This window comes from Rhinolophus hipposideros, assembly GCF_964194185.1.
Source record: "Rhinolophus hipposideros genome assembly, chromosome: 19".
NCBI classification, from domain to species: domain Eukaryota; kingdom Metazoa; phylum Chordata; class Mammalia; order Chiroptera; family Rhinolophidae; genus Rhinolophus; species Rhinolophus hipposideros.
The window spans coordinates 23,612,249-23,630,104 of record NC_138065.1 but is presented as its reverse complement, the minus strand read 5'-3'; the positions used below and the strand labels follow the sequence as shown (position 1 = coordinate 23,630,104).

General features: G+C 35.6%; 1 pseudogene across 1 annotated transcript; it reads right to left on the bottom strand.

Moving 5' to 3' along the window:
* Positions 1 to 732: 732 nt before the first annotated feature.
* LOC308487841 (ATP synthase subunit alpha, mitochondrial-like) lies at positions 733 to 2,331 on the bottom strand (annotated as a pseudogene). Its single transcript has one exon. The product of its transcript is annotated as an ATP synthase subunit alpha, mitochondrial-like (transcript).
* Positions 2,332 to 17,856: the final 15,525 nt, after the last annotated feature.

Here is a 17,856-nt window from a genome sequence, read left to right as displayed (position 1 = left end):
TTATTTCCTTGTCAAATCTCATAAACTAAAAAGGTATTAAAGAAATGGTGTTGGGGACTGTGAGAGAAGAGCGTCTTCTTTTTTCATTCTCTTTCTTCCTATTCCCTCAACACTGCCCTGGTGGGCATGAGACTGCCACAGGCATTGGTCTTTGAAGAGCCAGACAATTTATACACTCCTGCTAGAGAAGTGCCTGAGGAAGAGGCTGAGAGAAGACACAGCGTTCTCATTCAGGAGGCCTGGCCATTGTGCTGCACTAGAATTGAGAGATGGCATTTGCTAATACTGAGTCCATGAAATACCTCAAAGAGCAAAAAACTTTCCTCAGAGTTATTTTGATGTGAAATCTAGCACTATCTGTTACTCCTTTAACCTTTGACAGGCAAGAGTGGTGTTAGGCATTTTTACTTTTGGAAATCTCCCTACCCTTAATCATATTAAATGTATTTTAATGTATGCATATTTTAGGCTCAACTTAATTTCTATATAAAAAAGTAAAAGTTGAGTCAAGAAGCTATTGAACAACAAGCTAACTGAGTAGTTGACAGACCTTTGATTAGATTAATTTCATTTTGTTCAGATATTTTTTTTAACCAAGCAATATGAAACCTTTATTTTTAATTTGATTTCTGTACATCTGGAGTATGAGAGTAACCCTTTTACAAATGGAACTGGTTACTAGAAGAAACAATGACAAAATCAAAATGGTATTTGATATGAATTCATAGGAGTTTAAGCTTCAAATCCAGCCAAGAAGTTTGTTGCTATCTCTTTCAGCTTTGCATCTGATTGTTCTGAGATCTTTCCATCAGCCCTGATGTTGCCCAACAGGGCTTGGTGTTGGCTGATAACATGAGACAATAAAGCATTTCTCAAACTTTGTGATCTTTCTGGGCTCCAGTTTATCAAGATATCCCTTTAAACCGGCATAAATAACAGCCACTTGTTCTTCAGTAGCCATGGGAGAATACTGTCCTTCCTTCAGGAACTCAGTCAGACGCACACCACAGCTCAAGAGTTGTTGAATGGCAGGCTCCATATCAGAACAAAACTGAGCAAAAGCAGCACCTCACTATACTGAGCCAATTCCAGCTTTATGTACCTTCCACCTGCTTCATGGCCCTGGTTTGGGCAGCAGACGCAACATGGACACAGACAAACCAATGTTAATGGGAGGGCAGATACTTTGTAGAATAATTCTGTTTCCAAGATCAGTGATAGAAATGATATTCATTGGAATGTAAGCAGACTTGTCACCAGCTTGTGTTTCCATGACTGGTAAAGCAGTCAAGGAGCCACCACCAAAAGAATCATTCATTTTGGCTTCTCTCTCTAGCAAATGGGAGTGTAGGTAGAACACATCACCAGGATAGGTGTCATGACAACCAGGGTCGACAGAGCGACAGAGGCATCTGAAGATAAGCCTGTTTGAATAAGTTGTCATAGATGATCAAAGCATGTTTGCCATTATTCCTAAAATATTGTCACGTAGAATAGCCAGAATAAGGAGCCAGGTACTGAAGTGGGGCAGTATCAAAAGCAGTTTGATGCTGAAACTACAATGATGTACTTCATTGCATCTGCATCTGTAAGTCTCTTCACCAACTGTGCAACAGTGGATCTCTTCTGACCAATAGCAACGTAGATACAGTATAGCTTCTTTTCATCAGATCCTTCATTGAAACGGTTCTGTGTAATGATTGTGTCAATAGCAATTGATGCCTTGCCAGTCTGTCAGTCACCAATAATTAGCTCACACTGACCGCAATGAATCGGCAGCAAGTTATCCACAGCCTTAATGCCAGTCTGCATTGGTTCCTGCTCAAAGATTTGAAGAATGATCCTAGGGGCTTTCAGGCCAAATAACCATGTCTTGGAACCAATTGGACCCTTTCCATTGATGGCATTTCCAAGGGCATCTACGACATGACGCAACAGCTCCTCACCAACCGGAATATCAACAATGGTTCCTGTTTGCTTCACAATAACTCCTTCCTTAATTAATTTATCATTTCCAAACATGACAACACCGACATTGTCAGATTCCAAGTTCAGAGACATACCCTTTAAGCATGAAGAAAACTCTACCATTTCTTCTGCTTGAACATTCCTCAGTCCGTGTAGTCAGGCAATACCAACACCAACACTTAAGGCACTCCCAGTTTCTTCAAAGTCAACAGAGGTATGAGTTCCAGGAATATGCTCTTTAAGACTAGAGGACATCTCGGCAGTGCCACTCTGCTGAAGACAAGTGTTGGAGGCATAGATGTTCCTTGCAGCAATGCAAGATGAACCCAAAGTATTTTGGGAGATCAGCTCGGCCCGCCGAGGGAGGGCGCTTGTCACAACCGTGGCAACGCACACCGGCAGCGTCTTTGCAGCTTCTCCTTGGGGTGGTTCCCCTTGCAGCTGCAGCCTACAGGCTGACTGTGTTCGGGGATTTTTTAAAGCTAAAATTTCCAACCCATGCATGTATTTCAGACTTGAATTCTTTCAGACACCCCCACATAGCTGATAGAATCGAGCCTATAAGAGAAGAGATTAAAACAAGCACTTTGGTGGAGTATGGGGTTGGGTGGTGTAGTTCCAGAGGAATAGCTCTGCCAATTCCTAGCTGGAGATTTAAGGAAATCAATTTAACCTCTCTGTGCCTCAGTTCCTCTGCTTAACATGAAAGGCAAACACTCCGATGATTAGAATGACAGTTACATTTAGAATTTAAGATTATTTTCCTATTCAAAAAAATATTTATTGAGCTCTTATAATGCACCAGGTGCTGCTCTAATGTTCAGATGGAGCCACTCTCCACGAGGAGTGAATGAGAAGTACATGAGCCTGTCTTCTTGAACACAACATTGTATCCACACTCAGGTAGGAACAAGATGTTTGAAGAAAAATAAAGTAAGTGATGGAAATAGGGAGTGAAAGGAGCCTTTGTTTCAGATAGTCACTGGAGTCCTCTTTAAGGAGGTGACATATGAATGGAGACATTCAGTCAAACCCTGTGCACCTAACATTTCCAGAGGACAGGAAGGGTATAAAGAGTGGAAGTAGTGAGAGGAGTATTATGGCAGCACAACACCAATGGGACACAGATGTTTCTAGATCTCCATGCCATTTCCTTGACTCTCCAGGCTGGTTTTGTTCTCAGTGCTCAGGAGATAAAACATCGCAGAATCCCATTTGGTGTCCATACTCTCCTCAAGAAATGTGTCAGAAAATTATAGAATTACCATCCTTTGCAAAAGGAGTTTTTTTTTTTTTTAAAGTTCACTTGATGCAAATTCACATCTATGAATTTACAGTAAATGCCAATTGAAATTTGCAGTAAATTATCATGGAAGATATAATGTAAGGGACAATAAGACTGAAAAAGACACAAAGTGATGATCTAATTTACCTCTACCATGCAGTGTTGTAGTAGTTGAAATGTCATCAACCCTATTTTATAGATGACACCGAAGGTTACGCTGATAATAAGTGAAGATGGTGAGTCATGATCCTTGCCTCACACCAGTACACAGCATTTGATCTTTCAATCAATGTATATTTTTTCAATCAATGATCTTTCAATCAATGTATATTTGATCTTTCAATCAAATGTATATTTTTCAAAACATATACTTTGGTTTTATATACAGACTTTAAAATGACTGAACATTATTATGAATGCGGGTCACTTACCCATAGAAACAACCAGGATAAGGTTCCCTAATGAAAATCACACAATGCTTCAGTTAATAAGTGCTTGTGTAAGAGCTCCAGCCAATGAATGAACAGAGGTGACCTAGATACAGGAAGAAAGAGCTGAGGTCCTCAGAGAGAAGGAAAGTAGAACAATAAAGTCACACATAAAAATCCAGAGTATGTTCCTCTCCTCAGGTCCTCAGAGAGCAAAGAAGAGAAGGAAAGTAGAACAACAAAATTCACACATAAATAAATATCCAGAGCATGTTTCTCCCTGTAAAGAAATTTCTGGAATTGAACACTTTACATTTCTTCTTTTAGCTCCTGAACTGTACCTCTTGTTGAGCTTTGGTGTGGGAAAAAATGGAGAGGTAAGAATTTACATTAGAGATAGAGGAGAAAGGGTGATGACTGGCTCCTAACCCTGGCTGGACATTAGATTCATCCAGGGAATTCTGAAAAACTCGAATGCCTGGGCAACAACCCAGACCAATTACTTCAGGATTTCTGGGGTGAGTCCACAGCGTCAGTATTTTTAAAATACCCCTGTGCCTTTCCATTTTGCACCTATGTTTGAGAACAACTAGATAAACAGAAAGAAAACAGAAAAATATGAAAAGAAGGGAAAGGCTTGGACTGGTGGAATGAATAGCCTTGTATTTTAAGGCTTAGGGAATTTTAAGGATTGAAAGAATGCAATGGTAAAGAGAAAAGATTGAAGAGAACTTCTGTCATTCATAGGAATGATTTTGAGAATCGGACAGAAAAGAATTTTAAAGTATCTTGCTCTGCAGTAATGACATATTCCTTTTCCTAAACCCAAACAGCTCAGTAGTTTTTTTTTAAGAATCTAAGTAAAAATCAAAGTTCTGAAAGATTGCTATATAAAAAAAAAAAATCATACCATGTAAAGGACTTTAGGGCCTTGCTTATTTTGGAATTACAAAAATGTGAGGGAGTGAATAAAAATGAACTAAAAATAGTTTTATAAGGGCCCATTGGTTTTCTGATTGAGAAGAAATAATTAGGAATAATAGTAATGATAATCATGGATAGCATTATTAAACAAGGATCATATGCCAGTGTTCTTCGATTAAATGTATTAACTTATGTAATTATTCCAACCATGTGAGGTGGAGTATTATCATTATTTCTATTTTCAAATGAGAAAATGAAGCAAAGAGAGATTAAAGAAATGTCACCAGGTTATACAGTTAGAAAGTGGTAGAGCCTAAATTCAAGTCCAGACAATTTTATTATTCCTAGGAACCACTTTTAATCCCCAAGTTCTGCTGTCACAAAGAAAGAGAACCATGATAATTCAGGGAGAGAGTATTACTGGAGAGTGCAGAGATGACATTTAGAAAAAAGAAGGTCAGAGTACTGAAAGGGATTGGGTTTGAAGAGTGGGAGCGTTAGGGCAAAAATAACCCTCGAATGGAGAATGGCAGTACAATGGAAGACTTCTGACAATGGCAGAATCTCAATGGTTTATAAATCAGGATGAATTCCTAAACCAAACAAAGAAACTGAAAGTTGCTTATGCCTCTATCATGAGTCATTAATTCCATCAATTTCAGATAATGAAAACAGTGACCTTGGATCAAAGGTGTTCAGAAATTTAAAAAGAGAATACAAAATATAACATATTAAAGAAAGTAACAGTGAGAGAAAAGTTTGCAGAATCACAATGACCTTTTTATTAAAATGAATATCACTGCAGTGATATTGCAGATAAAACTAGATAGATATATCCTAAATTTTTGCATTACACTTTTATCTATCGTTCAAGGGAATAGGAACCTGGAAATTTATCAGCTGTTACTCAGAAGTTTATTTGATATTTTTAAAAAGAATGAAGATGCTTAAGTTATTGGTCACACTTAGGTTATTAAGAAAAAGAAGATAAATGTTTTGTGACAATCTTGATATCATTTTAAACATAATTAAAAGCATGCATTATGTTGAGTTTCCTTTGAAATTGACTTAGGCATCATGTTGTTTACATTGGATAAAATCTCTAAATAAAATAAATGAAAAATATTCATGTATGTAATGAGCAATGAAAAATAAATAATGAAGTAAATTCTCTCTAATGACTCATGACTTAGGTTACCTCGTTTGCAAACTTAAATGACTGATAGTTCTTTTTCTGATCTAAAATGCTATTGGCTCATGTTGCTTTATCAGTATCTTTTACCTTTATTATACACAACTCAAAATATCATGAGCCACAGATAAACAAAACACAAGCCAATAAATGATCACATGCCTTCTTATTTATTTATTTTTTGTTTTCTTTTTTTAAATTTATTATATTAGTTTCAGGTGTACAAAATAAAACGGTTAGACATTGAGACCCCTCACAAAGTGATAACACCTTTTCAAGAATACTACAGCTCTGACATCATATATAGCTATTACTATACCATTGACTATATTTCCTATGCACTGCACTTTACATCCTGTGACTATATATACAGAGGGTGCCAAAAAAATAATACACTTTTTTTTTAAATTAAAGTTTATCGGGGTGACAATTGTTAGTAAAGTTATGTGGATTTCAGGTATACAATTCTGTATTGCATCATCTATAAATCACATTGTGTGTTCACCACCCAGAGTCAATTCTCCTTCCATCACCATATATTTGATCCCCTTTACCCTCACTTACCACCTCCCTCCCCTCTTACCCTCTGGTAACCACTAAACTATATTCTGTATCTATGAGTTTTTGTTCCTCAATTGTTTGTCTTATTCTTTTGTTGTTTTTGGTTCATATACCACATATGAGTGAAATCATATGGTTCTCTGCTTTTTCTGTCTGACTTATTTCGCTTAGCATTATAATCTCAAAATCCATCTATGTTTTCACAAATGGTCCTATTTCATCTTTTCTTACCTCCGAATAGTATTCCATTGTGTATATATACCACAACTTCTTTATCCATTCATCTATCCAAGGACACTTTGGTTGTTTCCATGTCTTGGCCACCGTAAATAAAGCTGCAATGAACATTGGAGCACACTTGTCTTTATGGCTAAATGTTTTCAGATTTTTTTGGTAGATATCCAGGAGAAAAATTGCTGGGTCATATGGTAATTCTATTCGTAATTTCTTGAGGAACCTCCACACTGCCTTCCATAGAGGCTGCACCAGTCTGCATTCCCACCAACAGTATATGAGGGTTTCTTTGTCTCCACAGCCTCTCCAGCCATTGTTACTATTTGTCTTGTTGATAGCCATTCTAACTGAGGTGAGGTGATATCTCATTGTGGTTTTTATTTGCATTTCTCTGATGATTAGTGGTGAGCGTTTACTCATATGTCTATTTGCCATTTGTATGTGCTCTTTGGAGAAATGTTTCTTCAGGTCCTCTGCCCATTTTTCAATTGGGTTGTTTGATTTTTTGTTGTTGAGCTGCATGTGTTCCTTGCATATTTTGGATATTAGCCCTTTATCGGAGGCACTGTTTACAAAAATCTTCTCCCATTCAGTTGGTTGCCTCTTTATTTTGTCGATGGTTTCTTTTGCTGTGCAGAAGCTTTTAAGTTTGATAGAGTCCCATTCATTTATTTTATCTTTTACTTCCCTTGCCTTTGGAGTCAAATTCATGAAATGCTCTTTGAACCCAAGGTCCATAAGTTTAGTACCTATGTTTTCTTCAATGCAGTTTATTGTTTCAGGTCTTATGCTTAAGTCTTTGATCCATTTTGAATTAATTTTGGTACATGGTGACAGATAGAAGTCCAGTGTCATTCTTTTGCATGTGGCTTTCCTATTCTGCCAGCACCGTTTATTGAAGAGGCTGTGTTTTCTCCATTGCATGTTTTTTGCTTGTTTGTCAAAATTTATCTGTCCATATTTATGTAGTTTATTTCTGGGTTCTCAATTCTATTCCATTGGTCTATGTGTCTGTTTTTCTGCCAATACCATGCTGTTTTGATTATTATTGCCCTGTAGTACAAGCTAAAGTCAGGAGTGTGATACCTCCAGTATTGTTCTTTTTTCTTAAGATTGCTTTGGCTATTCGGGGTCTTTTGTGGTTCCAAAAAAATCTGGTGATTTTTTTGTTCTATTTGTTTAAAAAATGCCATTGGGATTTTGATGGGGATTGCAATAAATTTTATATTGCTTTGGGATATATGGCCATTTTAACCATGTTTATTCTTCCAATCCATGAGCACAGAATGTCTTTCCATTTCTTTGTGTCTTCTTCAATTTCTTTCAAAACTGTCTTATAGTTTTCAGCATATAAATCCTTCACATCCTTGGTTAAGTTTATTCCTAGGTATTTTATGTTTTTTGCTGCAATTGCAAAATGAATTGTTTTTTGTATTTCTTTTTCTGAGATTTTATTGTTAGTATATAGAAATGTAATGGACTTTTGTAAGTTGATTTTGTAGCCAGCAACTTTACTGTATTTGTTGATTGTTCCTAATAGCTTTTTGGTGGAGTCTTTAGGGTTTTCTATATATAGCATCATGTCATCTGCAAAGAGTGACAATTTAACTTCTTCATTCCCAATTTGGATGCCTTTTATTTCTTTTTCTTGCCTGATGGCTCTGGCGAGGACTTCCAACACTATGTTGAAAAGCAGAGGTGATAGGGGACAGCCCTGTCGTGTTCCTGAACGTAGAGCAAAGGGCTTCAGGTTTTCACCATTACTTATGAGATTAGCTGAGGGTTTGTCATATATGGCCTTTATTATGTTAAGGTATTTTCCTTCTATACCTCTTTTATTAAGTGTTTTAATCATAAATGGATGTTGTTTCTTGTCAAATGCTTTTTCTGCATAAATTGATATAATCATATGATTTTTGTCCTTTTTTGTTTATGTGCTGTATCACATTGATGGATTTGCGTATGTTGAACCATCCTTGTGCCCCAGGGATGAACCCCATTTGGTCGTGATGAATAATCTTTTTAATGCATTGTTGCATTTGATTCACTAGAATTTTGTTTAGGATTTTTGCATTTGTATTCATCAGAGATACTTGTCTGTAGTTTTCTTTTTTTGTTTTGTCCTTACCAGGTTTTGGTATCAGGGTAATGTTGGCCTCATAAAATGAGTAGGAAGTACTGTCTCTTCTTGAATTTTTTGGAATGGTTTGACCAGGATTAGTATTAGATCCTCTTTGAAGGTTTGGTAGAATTCACTAGTGAAGCCATCTGGTCCCGGACTTTTGCTTTTGGGAAGGTTTTGGATGACTGATTCAATTTCGTTACTGGTGATCAGTCTGTTAAGGTTTTCCAATTCTTCATGGTTCAGCCTTGGAAGGCTATATGTTTCTAAAAACTTGTCCGTTTCTTCTAGATTATTGAATTTGGTGGCATATAGTCCTTCACAGTATTCTTGGATGACACTTTGTATTTCTGTGGCATCCGTCATAACTTCCCCTTTTTCGTGTCTCATTTTGTTTATTAGTGTCTTCTCTCTTTTTACCTTAGTGAGTCTAGCCAAAGGTTTGTCAATTTTGTTAATCTTTCCAAAGAACCATCTCTTTGTCACATTGAATTTTTAAATTGTCTTTTTGTTCTCTATTTCATTTAGTTCTCCTCTGATTTTTTTATTTTTATTTTTATTTTTTTTATTTTTTTTCTCTGATTTTTATTATTTCCTTTTTCTGCTGACTTTGGGTTTCATTTGTTCTTCTCTTTCTAATTCTTTAAGGTGTAAGGTTAGGTTACTTATTTGGGATTTTTCTTGTTTCTTGATATAGGCCTGTAATGATCTAAATTTCTCTCTTAAAACTGCTTTTGCTGCATCCCAAAAATTTTGGTAGGATATATTTTCATTGTCATTTGTTTCTATGTATCTTTTGATCTCTCCTCTAATTTCTTCATTGACCCAGTCGTTTTTTAAGAGTATGTTGTTTAATCTCCCAATATTTGTGGTTTTATTTCAAAGCGTTGTGATCAGAGAATATGCTTGGTGTGAATTCAATCTTCTTAAATTTGCTGTAGCTAGTTTTATGTCCCAATATATAGTCTATCCTTGAGAATGTTCCCTGTACCCTAGAAAAAAATGTATACTCTGATGTTTTAGAACAAAGTGCTCTATAATTGTCAATTATGTTTATTTTATCTACTGTGTCATTTAGGGCTGCTATTTAGTTATTTATTTTCTGTTCGGATGATCTATCCATAGCTGTCAATGATGTATATAGGTCCCCTAGTATAATTGTGTTTTGGTCAATTTCTCCCGTTAGTTCTGTTAGTAGTTGCTTGGTATATTTCAGTGCTCCCTGACTGGTGGCACAAATATCGATGACTGTTATATCTTCTTGTTGTATATTCAACTTTACCGTTATGAAATATCTATCTTTTTCTTTTGTTACATCTTGTATCATTATGGTTACACCTGATTTTCTCTGGATACCATTTGCTTGGAGTGTCAATTTCTACCCTTTCACTTAGAGTGTATGCTTGTCCTTGTAGCTTAGATTGTCTCTTGGAGACAGCATATGTTTGTGTTTAGTTTCTGCTACTCTGTGCCTTTTTATTGGTGAGATCAGTCCATTTACATTTAGGGTGATTATTGATATGTGAGGATTTCCTATTATTCTATATTTAGTTTAGAATGGTAAACTTTGCCTTTTTATTTGCCTTTTTGTTGTTGTCTATTATTTCTGTGTGGTGGTATTCTATGATGTTTCCCTCTGTTTCTTCTTTTATTACAATGTATATTTCAGTTCTGGATTTTTTTTCAGTGGTTACCCTTAAGTTTATGTAAAAGAAAGTTTGATATTATTCCGTTTTCTTCAGTATGCTTACAGTCTCCATTCCCATATTCCGGTTCAGGCCTTACTCTCCCCCTTTTTTTGTTTTGGTTGCCACAAATTGTCCTTGTTGATGGTGGTCGAATAGCCTCCTTTAGTATTTCTTGTAGTGCAGGTCATGTATCAGAAAATTCTCTCAGCTTCTGTATGTCTGGAAAGGTCTTTATTCCTCCTTCATATCTAAAGGAGATCTTTGCTGTATATATTATTCTTGGCTCATAATTTCTCTTTCAATAGTTTGAATATTGGTTCCACTTTCTCCTGGCTTGTAGAGTTTCTGCTGAGTAATCTGATGATAATCTAATGGGCTTTCCTTTGTAGGTTACCGTCTTCTTTTCCCTGGCTGCCTTGAGGATTCTTTCTTTGTCGTTGATTTTAGACAGCTTCAACACAATGTGCCTTTGAGAAGGCCTGTTGGGATTGAGGTAATTAGGTGTTCTATTTGCTTCTTGGATTCAAGGATCCAGTTCTTTCCACAAGTTTGGGAAGTTTTCATCGACTATTTGTTTGAATGTACTCTCTGTTCCCTTTTCCCTTTCTTCCCCTTCTGGTAGGCCCATTATTCTTATATTGCTCTTTCTGATGGAGTCAGAAAGTTCTTGTTCTCTTTCATTTCTTTTAAGTCTCAAGTCTCTTTTTTCTTCCATCCGTGTCATTTCCCGGTTTCTATCTTTGATGTCACTGATTCTTTCTTCCATCTGGTCTACTTTCCTACCTAAGCTGGCTATTTCATTCTTAATTTCTTCTATTGAGTTTTAATCTCCAGAAATTCCATCTGTTTCTTTTTTAAAATTTCAATCTCTTTAGTAAAATATTCATGTTGTTCTTTGATTGTATTCCTGAGTTCATTAAACTGCCTTTCTGTGTTTTCTTGTATCTCGTTCAGTTTTTTCAGAACTGCAATCTTGAATTCTCTGTCGTTTAAGTCTCATATTTCCATATCTTTAGGTTCATTTTCTGGAGATGCTTCATTTTCTTTCTGAGCTGTCTTGGTGCCTTGGTTATTCATGGCAATTAATGATTTATTATTTCTCTTCCTAGACATCTACAGGAGTGGCTTCTGCAACAGGTTGATAGAAACAGGTCTTTCTTTTGTTTTCCAGTATGTGTTGATAGAATGTTTCATTTGTTCTCTGACTGCAGCCTGTTTTTCTCTCTCACACTGTAGTGTTATGTTTTCTCTGCACTATTCTAGCTTCTCACACAATGCAGGGATTCCCTGGAAGACGGGCTTCTCCTCTGTTAACAGTTCACCTAGGCCATGCATGCCGCATCCATGTGGGGATTCAGAGAGGTTGAAGTTTCAAAGATCTTCCTGCACCAGATTCAGAGCCAGCGTGTTTTTCAGCAGTTCTGTTTGCTCCTGCAGGAATATGCCCAGATAAGTGGGGACAGGGGCAGGGTGAATTGTGAGAGGGGGCCCAGAGCAATGACGCTGACCACCACTACAGCTGGTCCTGCGTATAGAGCTCCCTTCCCTTTGCCAGAAGTAGTTGGCCTGCGAATCTGTGTCTGCATATCACAGTTCTCAGAACTGCAAATATTCTGTTCTTTTGATCTGACAGTGGTATTGTTCTGCTTCTAGCCCTGGACAGGTGGGGGTGGAGCAAGTTCTGAGAGGGCAGGGAGGGGGCAACTAGACTCAGTGTCTAATTCTGTTCTCTGTGGCAGTGAGGGTTTAAACCACAATTTTCAGCCTTCTTCCCTCAGTCTTTGCTGCGAGGTGTTTGCCTTGAGCATTGTGTTCAGCCGTGTTATATGCTGTCCCCTCAGCCCTGTGGCCATAAAAGTAGCCCTAGCAGTCCGAGTTCTTCCCTCTCCTGCAGTTGCAGTTGTTCCAGGATGCAGCGATCTTGGAGCACTGAGCTAGGTCTGCATCTTGCGCCCATGCGGCCCCATCTCCACACTTCTGTCTTCTCTCCTCCCCTGCTCCTGCAATTTCCCCACCTTTAGGTGAATTCAGTATTGAGCCTCTTCATCTTGCCTGTCTGCTGTGCAGGAGTGCTTTGTGGAGTTATAGTTGTTCGATTTGTTGTAAATTCTAGGGGAGATCTTCAGAGGTTCACTTCAGGCTGCCATTTTGATGATGTCTTCTATATACATTTTAAGAAAGGAAAAAAACTGTGTTAAAATTACGCTGATGGTAACCACTTTGAGCACATGTCTTGTATTCATCTTTTGTTATCAGTGTATATTGAGTATTATAATTTTAATACAGTTATTTTGCAATATATAATATGCTCCCAGGTGTATCGGTATCGTGCACCCACGTTTTGACACAAACTTTCAGGGAAAAAAATATTTTGTTTTAATTTTTTAATTCAAATTTTTATTTGTTTACATTTAGGTACTTATTTTTTGTATTATAAAGGAATTTCAGCATTTATTTTTTAACATATTTCTTAACATTTTGGTATAAGAAATTTTATGTAACAAATAATTACAAAATACAAGAACAGATACAAAGTACAAGAAAGTTTATGTACTGGTAACAAATTTACAATATTTATGCAATATAGAAGGCCAAAAACTCTTCATCGTTGCAAGTTCGTTGTAAGTCCAATAAAACTGATTATCATATTCCAGGGTATTATTTTGCATATGGATATCATTATTGATTTCTAGAGTTACTTTTTTAACTCATAAACATAAATAAAAGAATTAAAAACATTTATGTAGATACAGAATTATACTACCCATGTATAATGCACATCCTTATTTTTCCCTCACAAATTTTGGCAAAAAGGTATGCATTATACATGGCAAAATATGGTATTTATTTATAGTTGACATTCCATATTATTCTACATCAGCTTTAGGTGTACAATGCAATGGTCAGGCAGCTACACAATCTATGAAGTGATCCCCCCGATAAATCCAGTACCCATCTGGCACCCTATATAATCTGTATAACATTATTGATTATATTCCCCATTGTGTATTTCACATCCCCATAACTATTTTGTGACTGCCAATTTGTACTTTCTAAACCCTTGACCTTCTCCCCCATTCCCTCACCTGCCTCCCATCCAGCAACCATCAGTTTTTTTCTCTGTATCTCTGTGTCTGTTTGTTTTGTTTGCTCATTTATTCTGTTCTTTAGATTCCATGTATAGTGATATCATATGGTATTTAACTTTCTCAGTCAGACTTATTTCGCTTAGCATGATGTTCACTAGGTCCATCCATGTTGTTGCAAATGGTAAGATTTCTTCCTTTTTTTTGGCAGAGTAATACTTTATTGCATAAATATATCTTTACCCAGTCATCCATTGATGGGCACTTAGGTTGTTTTCGTACCTTGGCTAGTGTAAATAGCACTGGAATAAACATAGGGATGTATATATTCTTTTTCTAATTAGTGTTTTGGATTTTTTTGCCCAGAAATGGAATTGCTGAGTCATAAGTTAGTTCTATTTTTAAGTTTTTGAGAAACCTCCATACTGTTTTCCATAGTGGTTGCACCAATCTGCAATCCTACAAATAGTGCACGAGAGAGTTCCCTTTTCTGCACATCCTCAACAACACTTGTTATTGTTTGATTATTGATGATAGACATTCTGCAGGAGTGAGGTGGTATCTCATTGTGGTTTTTATTTGCATTTCTCTGATGGTCAGTGATGCTGAGCATCATTTCATATGTCTTTTGGCCATCTGTTTTTCCTCTTTAGAGAAATGTCTCTTAATGTCCTCTACACATTTTTTAATTGGGTTTTTGGTTTTTTGGTGTTGAGTTGTATGAGTATTTTTTTTAATAATTTTGAATATTAACCCCTTATTAGATGTATGATTGACAAATTTCTCCTACCATTCAGTAGGATGTAATTTTGTTTTGTAGATGGTTTCCTTTGCTGTGAAAAAAACTTTTTAGTTTGATGTAATCTCATTTGTTTATTTTGTCTTTTGCTTCCCTCGCCCAAGGAGATATATCAGTAAAAATATTACTAAGGGTAATGTCTACAACTTTACTTCCCATGTTTCCTTCTACAAGTTTTATGATTTCAGTGTTACATTTAAGTTTTTAATCAATTTTGAATTTATTCTTGTATATGGCATAAAAAAGTGGTTCAGTTTCATTTTTTTGCATGCATCTGTCCCAGCACCATTTATTAAATAGACTGTCTTTACCCCAATAAAAATTCTTGCTTCCTTTATCACAGATTAAATGACCATATAGGCATGGATTTATTTCTGGGCTCTCTTTTCTGTTCCATTGATTTAGGTGTCTGCTTTTATGCCAATACCATGCTGTTTTTATTACCATAGCTTTATAGTTTAATTTGATATCAGGTAGCGTGATACCTCTCATTTTCTTTTTCTTTCTCAGGATTGTCATGGCTATTCAGAGTCTTTCATAATTTCATATAAATTTTAGGATTATTTGTTCTAGTTCTGTGAAAAATGTCTTTGGTATTTTGATAGGAATTGCATTGAATCTATAGATTGCTTTCGGTAGTATAGACATTTAACTATATTAATTCTTCCTATCCATGAGTGTGGTATGTTTCCATTTATTTGTATCTTCTTTAATTTCTCTCTTCAATGTCTTATAATTTTCTGAGTAAAGGTCTTTTACTTCCTTGGTCAAATTTATTCCTAAGTATTTTATTTTTCTGATGCAATTATAAATGGGATTGTTGTCTTAATTTCTCATTTTGATAGTTCATTATTAGTGTATAAATATGCAACTTATTTCTGAATATTAATTTTGTATCCTGCTACTTTACTAAATTAATTTATCCATTCTAATAGTTTTTCCGGGGTTCTCTCTATATAGTATTATGTCATCTGTAAATACTGACAATTTTACTTTCTCCTTTCCGTTTTCCATGCCCTTATTTCTTTTTCTTGTCTGATTGTTGTGGCTAGAACTTCCATACTATGTTGAATAAAAGTCATGAAAATGGACATACGTGTCTTGTTCCTGATCTCAAGGGTAGCTTTTAGCTTATCCCTATTGAGTATGATGTTAGCTGTGGGTTTGTCATATATGGCCTTTATTATATTGAGATATGTTCCCTATAGTCCCACTTTGCTTAGAGTTTTTATTATAAATCAGTGCTGGATTTTATCAAATGCTTTTTCTGCATCTATTGATATGACCATATGATTTTTATTTTTCATTTTATTTATGTGGCATATCATGTTAAATGATTTGTGGATATTGAACCAACCTTGCATACCAGGAATGAATCCCACTTGACCATAATGTATAATGTTTTTAATGTATTGCTGAATTTGGTTTGTTAATATTTTGTTGAAGATTTTTGCATCTGTGTTCCTTAGGGATATCAGCCTATAGTTTTCTTTTTTTGTAACATCTTTATTTGGTTTTGGGATCAGGGTAATGGTGGCCTCATAAAATGAGCTTAGGAGCCTTCCCTCCTTCGTTATTTTATTTTTATTTATTTATTTATTTATTTATTTATTTATTTATTTATTTATTTATTTATTTTATAGTTTGAAGAAAATAGGTGTTAATTCTTTTCTGAATGTTTGTTAAAATTCACCTGAGAAGCCATCTGGTCCAGGACTTTTGTTGATTGGGAGCTTGTTGATTACTGATTCAATTTCATTGGTAGTAATTGGTCTGTTCAGATTTTTTGTTTGTTCTTGATTCAGCTTTAGAAGATCATATGCTTCTAGGAATTTATCCATTTCTTCCAGATGTCTAATTTGTTGCCATATCGTTGCTCATGGTATTTTCATAATATTGTTTGTATTTCTGTGGTGTCTGGTCACTTCTCTTTCATTTCTGATTTTATTTATTTGGATTCTTTCTCTCTTTTTTTGATGAATCTGGTTAAAGATTTGTCTATTTTGGTTATCTGTTAAAAAAACGGCTCTTGGTTTTATTCATCTTTTGTATTGGTTTTTTGGGGGGGAGGTCTCTATTTAATTTATTTCCATTCTGATCTTTATTATTTCCTTCCTTGTACTCATGTTGGGCTTATTTTACTGTTCTTTTTCCAGTTCCCTTAGGTGTAAAGATAGACTGTTGATTTGAAATTTTTCTTGTTTCCTTAGGTAGGCCTACATTGCTACGGGTTTCCCTCTTAGAACTGCTTTCACTGTGTCCCACAGATTTTGGATTGTTTTGTTTTCATTTTCATTTTTCTCAAGGTATCTTGATTTCTTCCTTGATCTCATTTTTGAACCATTCATTATTTAGTAACATGTATGCAGTATCCATGGATTTGTTTGTTTTTCAGTTGTTTTCTTTCTTGTAATTGATTTCTAGTTTCATAGCACTGTGGTCAGAGAAGATGCTTGTTATGATTTCAATCTTCTTAAACTTATTAGACTTGTTTTGGGGCCTAACATGGTCTATCTTGGAAATATTCCATCTGCACTTGAAAAGAATATATATTCCTCTTACTTGGGGTGAAATGCTCTAAATATATCAGTTAGATCCATGTGGTCTAATGTGTCACTTAAGGCCACTGTTTCATGTTGATTTTCTTTTGGAGGACCTTTCCATTGGTGTCAGTAGGGTGTTAAAATCTCCTACTATGATTATGTTACTGTTGATCTCTGCCTGTATGTCTGTCAATATTTGTTTTATATATTTAGGTACTCCATTGTTGGGTGTATAAATGTTTACTAGGATTATCTCCTCTTGTTGGATTGTTCCCTTTATTAGCATGTAATGTCCTTCTTTATCTTATTAGACTATTTTGTCTGACATAATTATTGCTACCCCAGCTTTATCTCATTTCCATTTGCATGAAATATCTTTTTCCATCCTCTTGCTTTCAGTCTGTGTGTGTCTTTTGATCTGAGGTGAGTCTCTTGTAGACAGGATATGTATGGGTTTTATTTTCGTATCCACTCAGCTACCCTATGTCTTTTGATTGGGGTATTTAATCCATTTACATTTAAAGTGATTATTGATAGGTACATAGTTGCTGTCATTGTATTATTCATATTTTTGGTCTTTAATTTTTGTCTTTCTTCTGCTTAAAGAAGTCCTTTTAACATTTCCTGTTATAGTGGCTTGTTGGTAATGAAGTCCTTAGTTTATTCTTTTCTGGGAAGTTCTTTATCTCTCCTTCAATTTTTTTTTGTTGTTTTTTTTGTTTTTGTTGTTGTTTTTTTTAAATTTATTAGTTTCAGGTGTACAAGACAAGGTAATACTTAGATGTTCATCATTTATATCCCTCACACTGTGAAGCCCCCTCCCCCATCCACTATCCCTCCGACCTCACACCGAGCCATCACATTATATATATAAAATTATAGTTGGTATTCATTATTGTTTAGCTTCTGGTGTACAGTGCCATGATCAGGCATCCACAGTATCCCTGAGGTGGTCTCCCAAATAAGACACATGTCCATCAGATACCCAACAAAATCTTTACAACTTTATTGAATACTTTCCCCAAA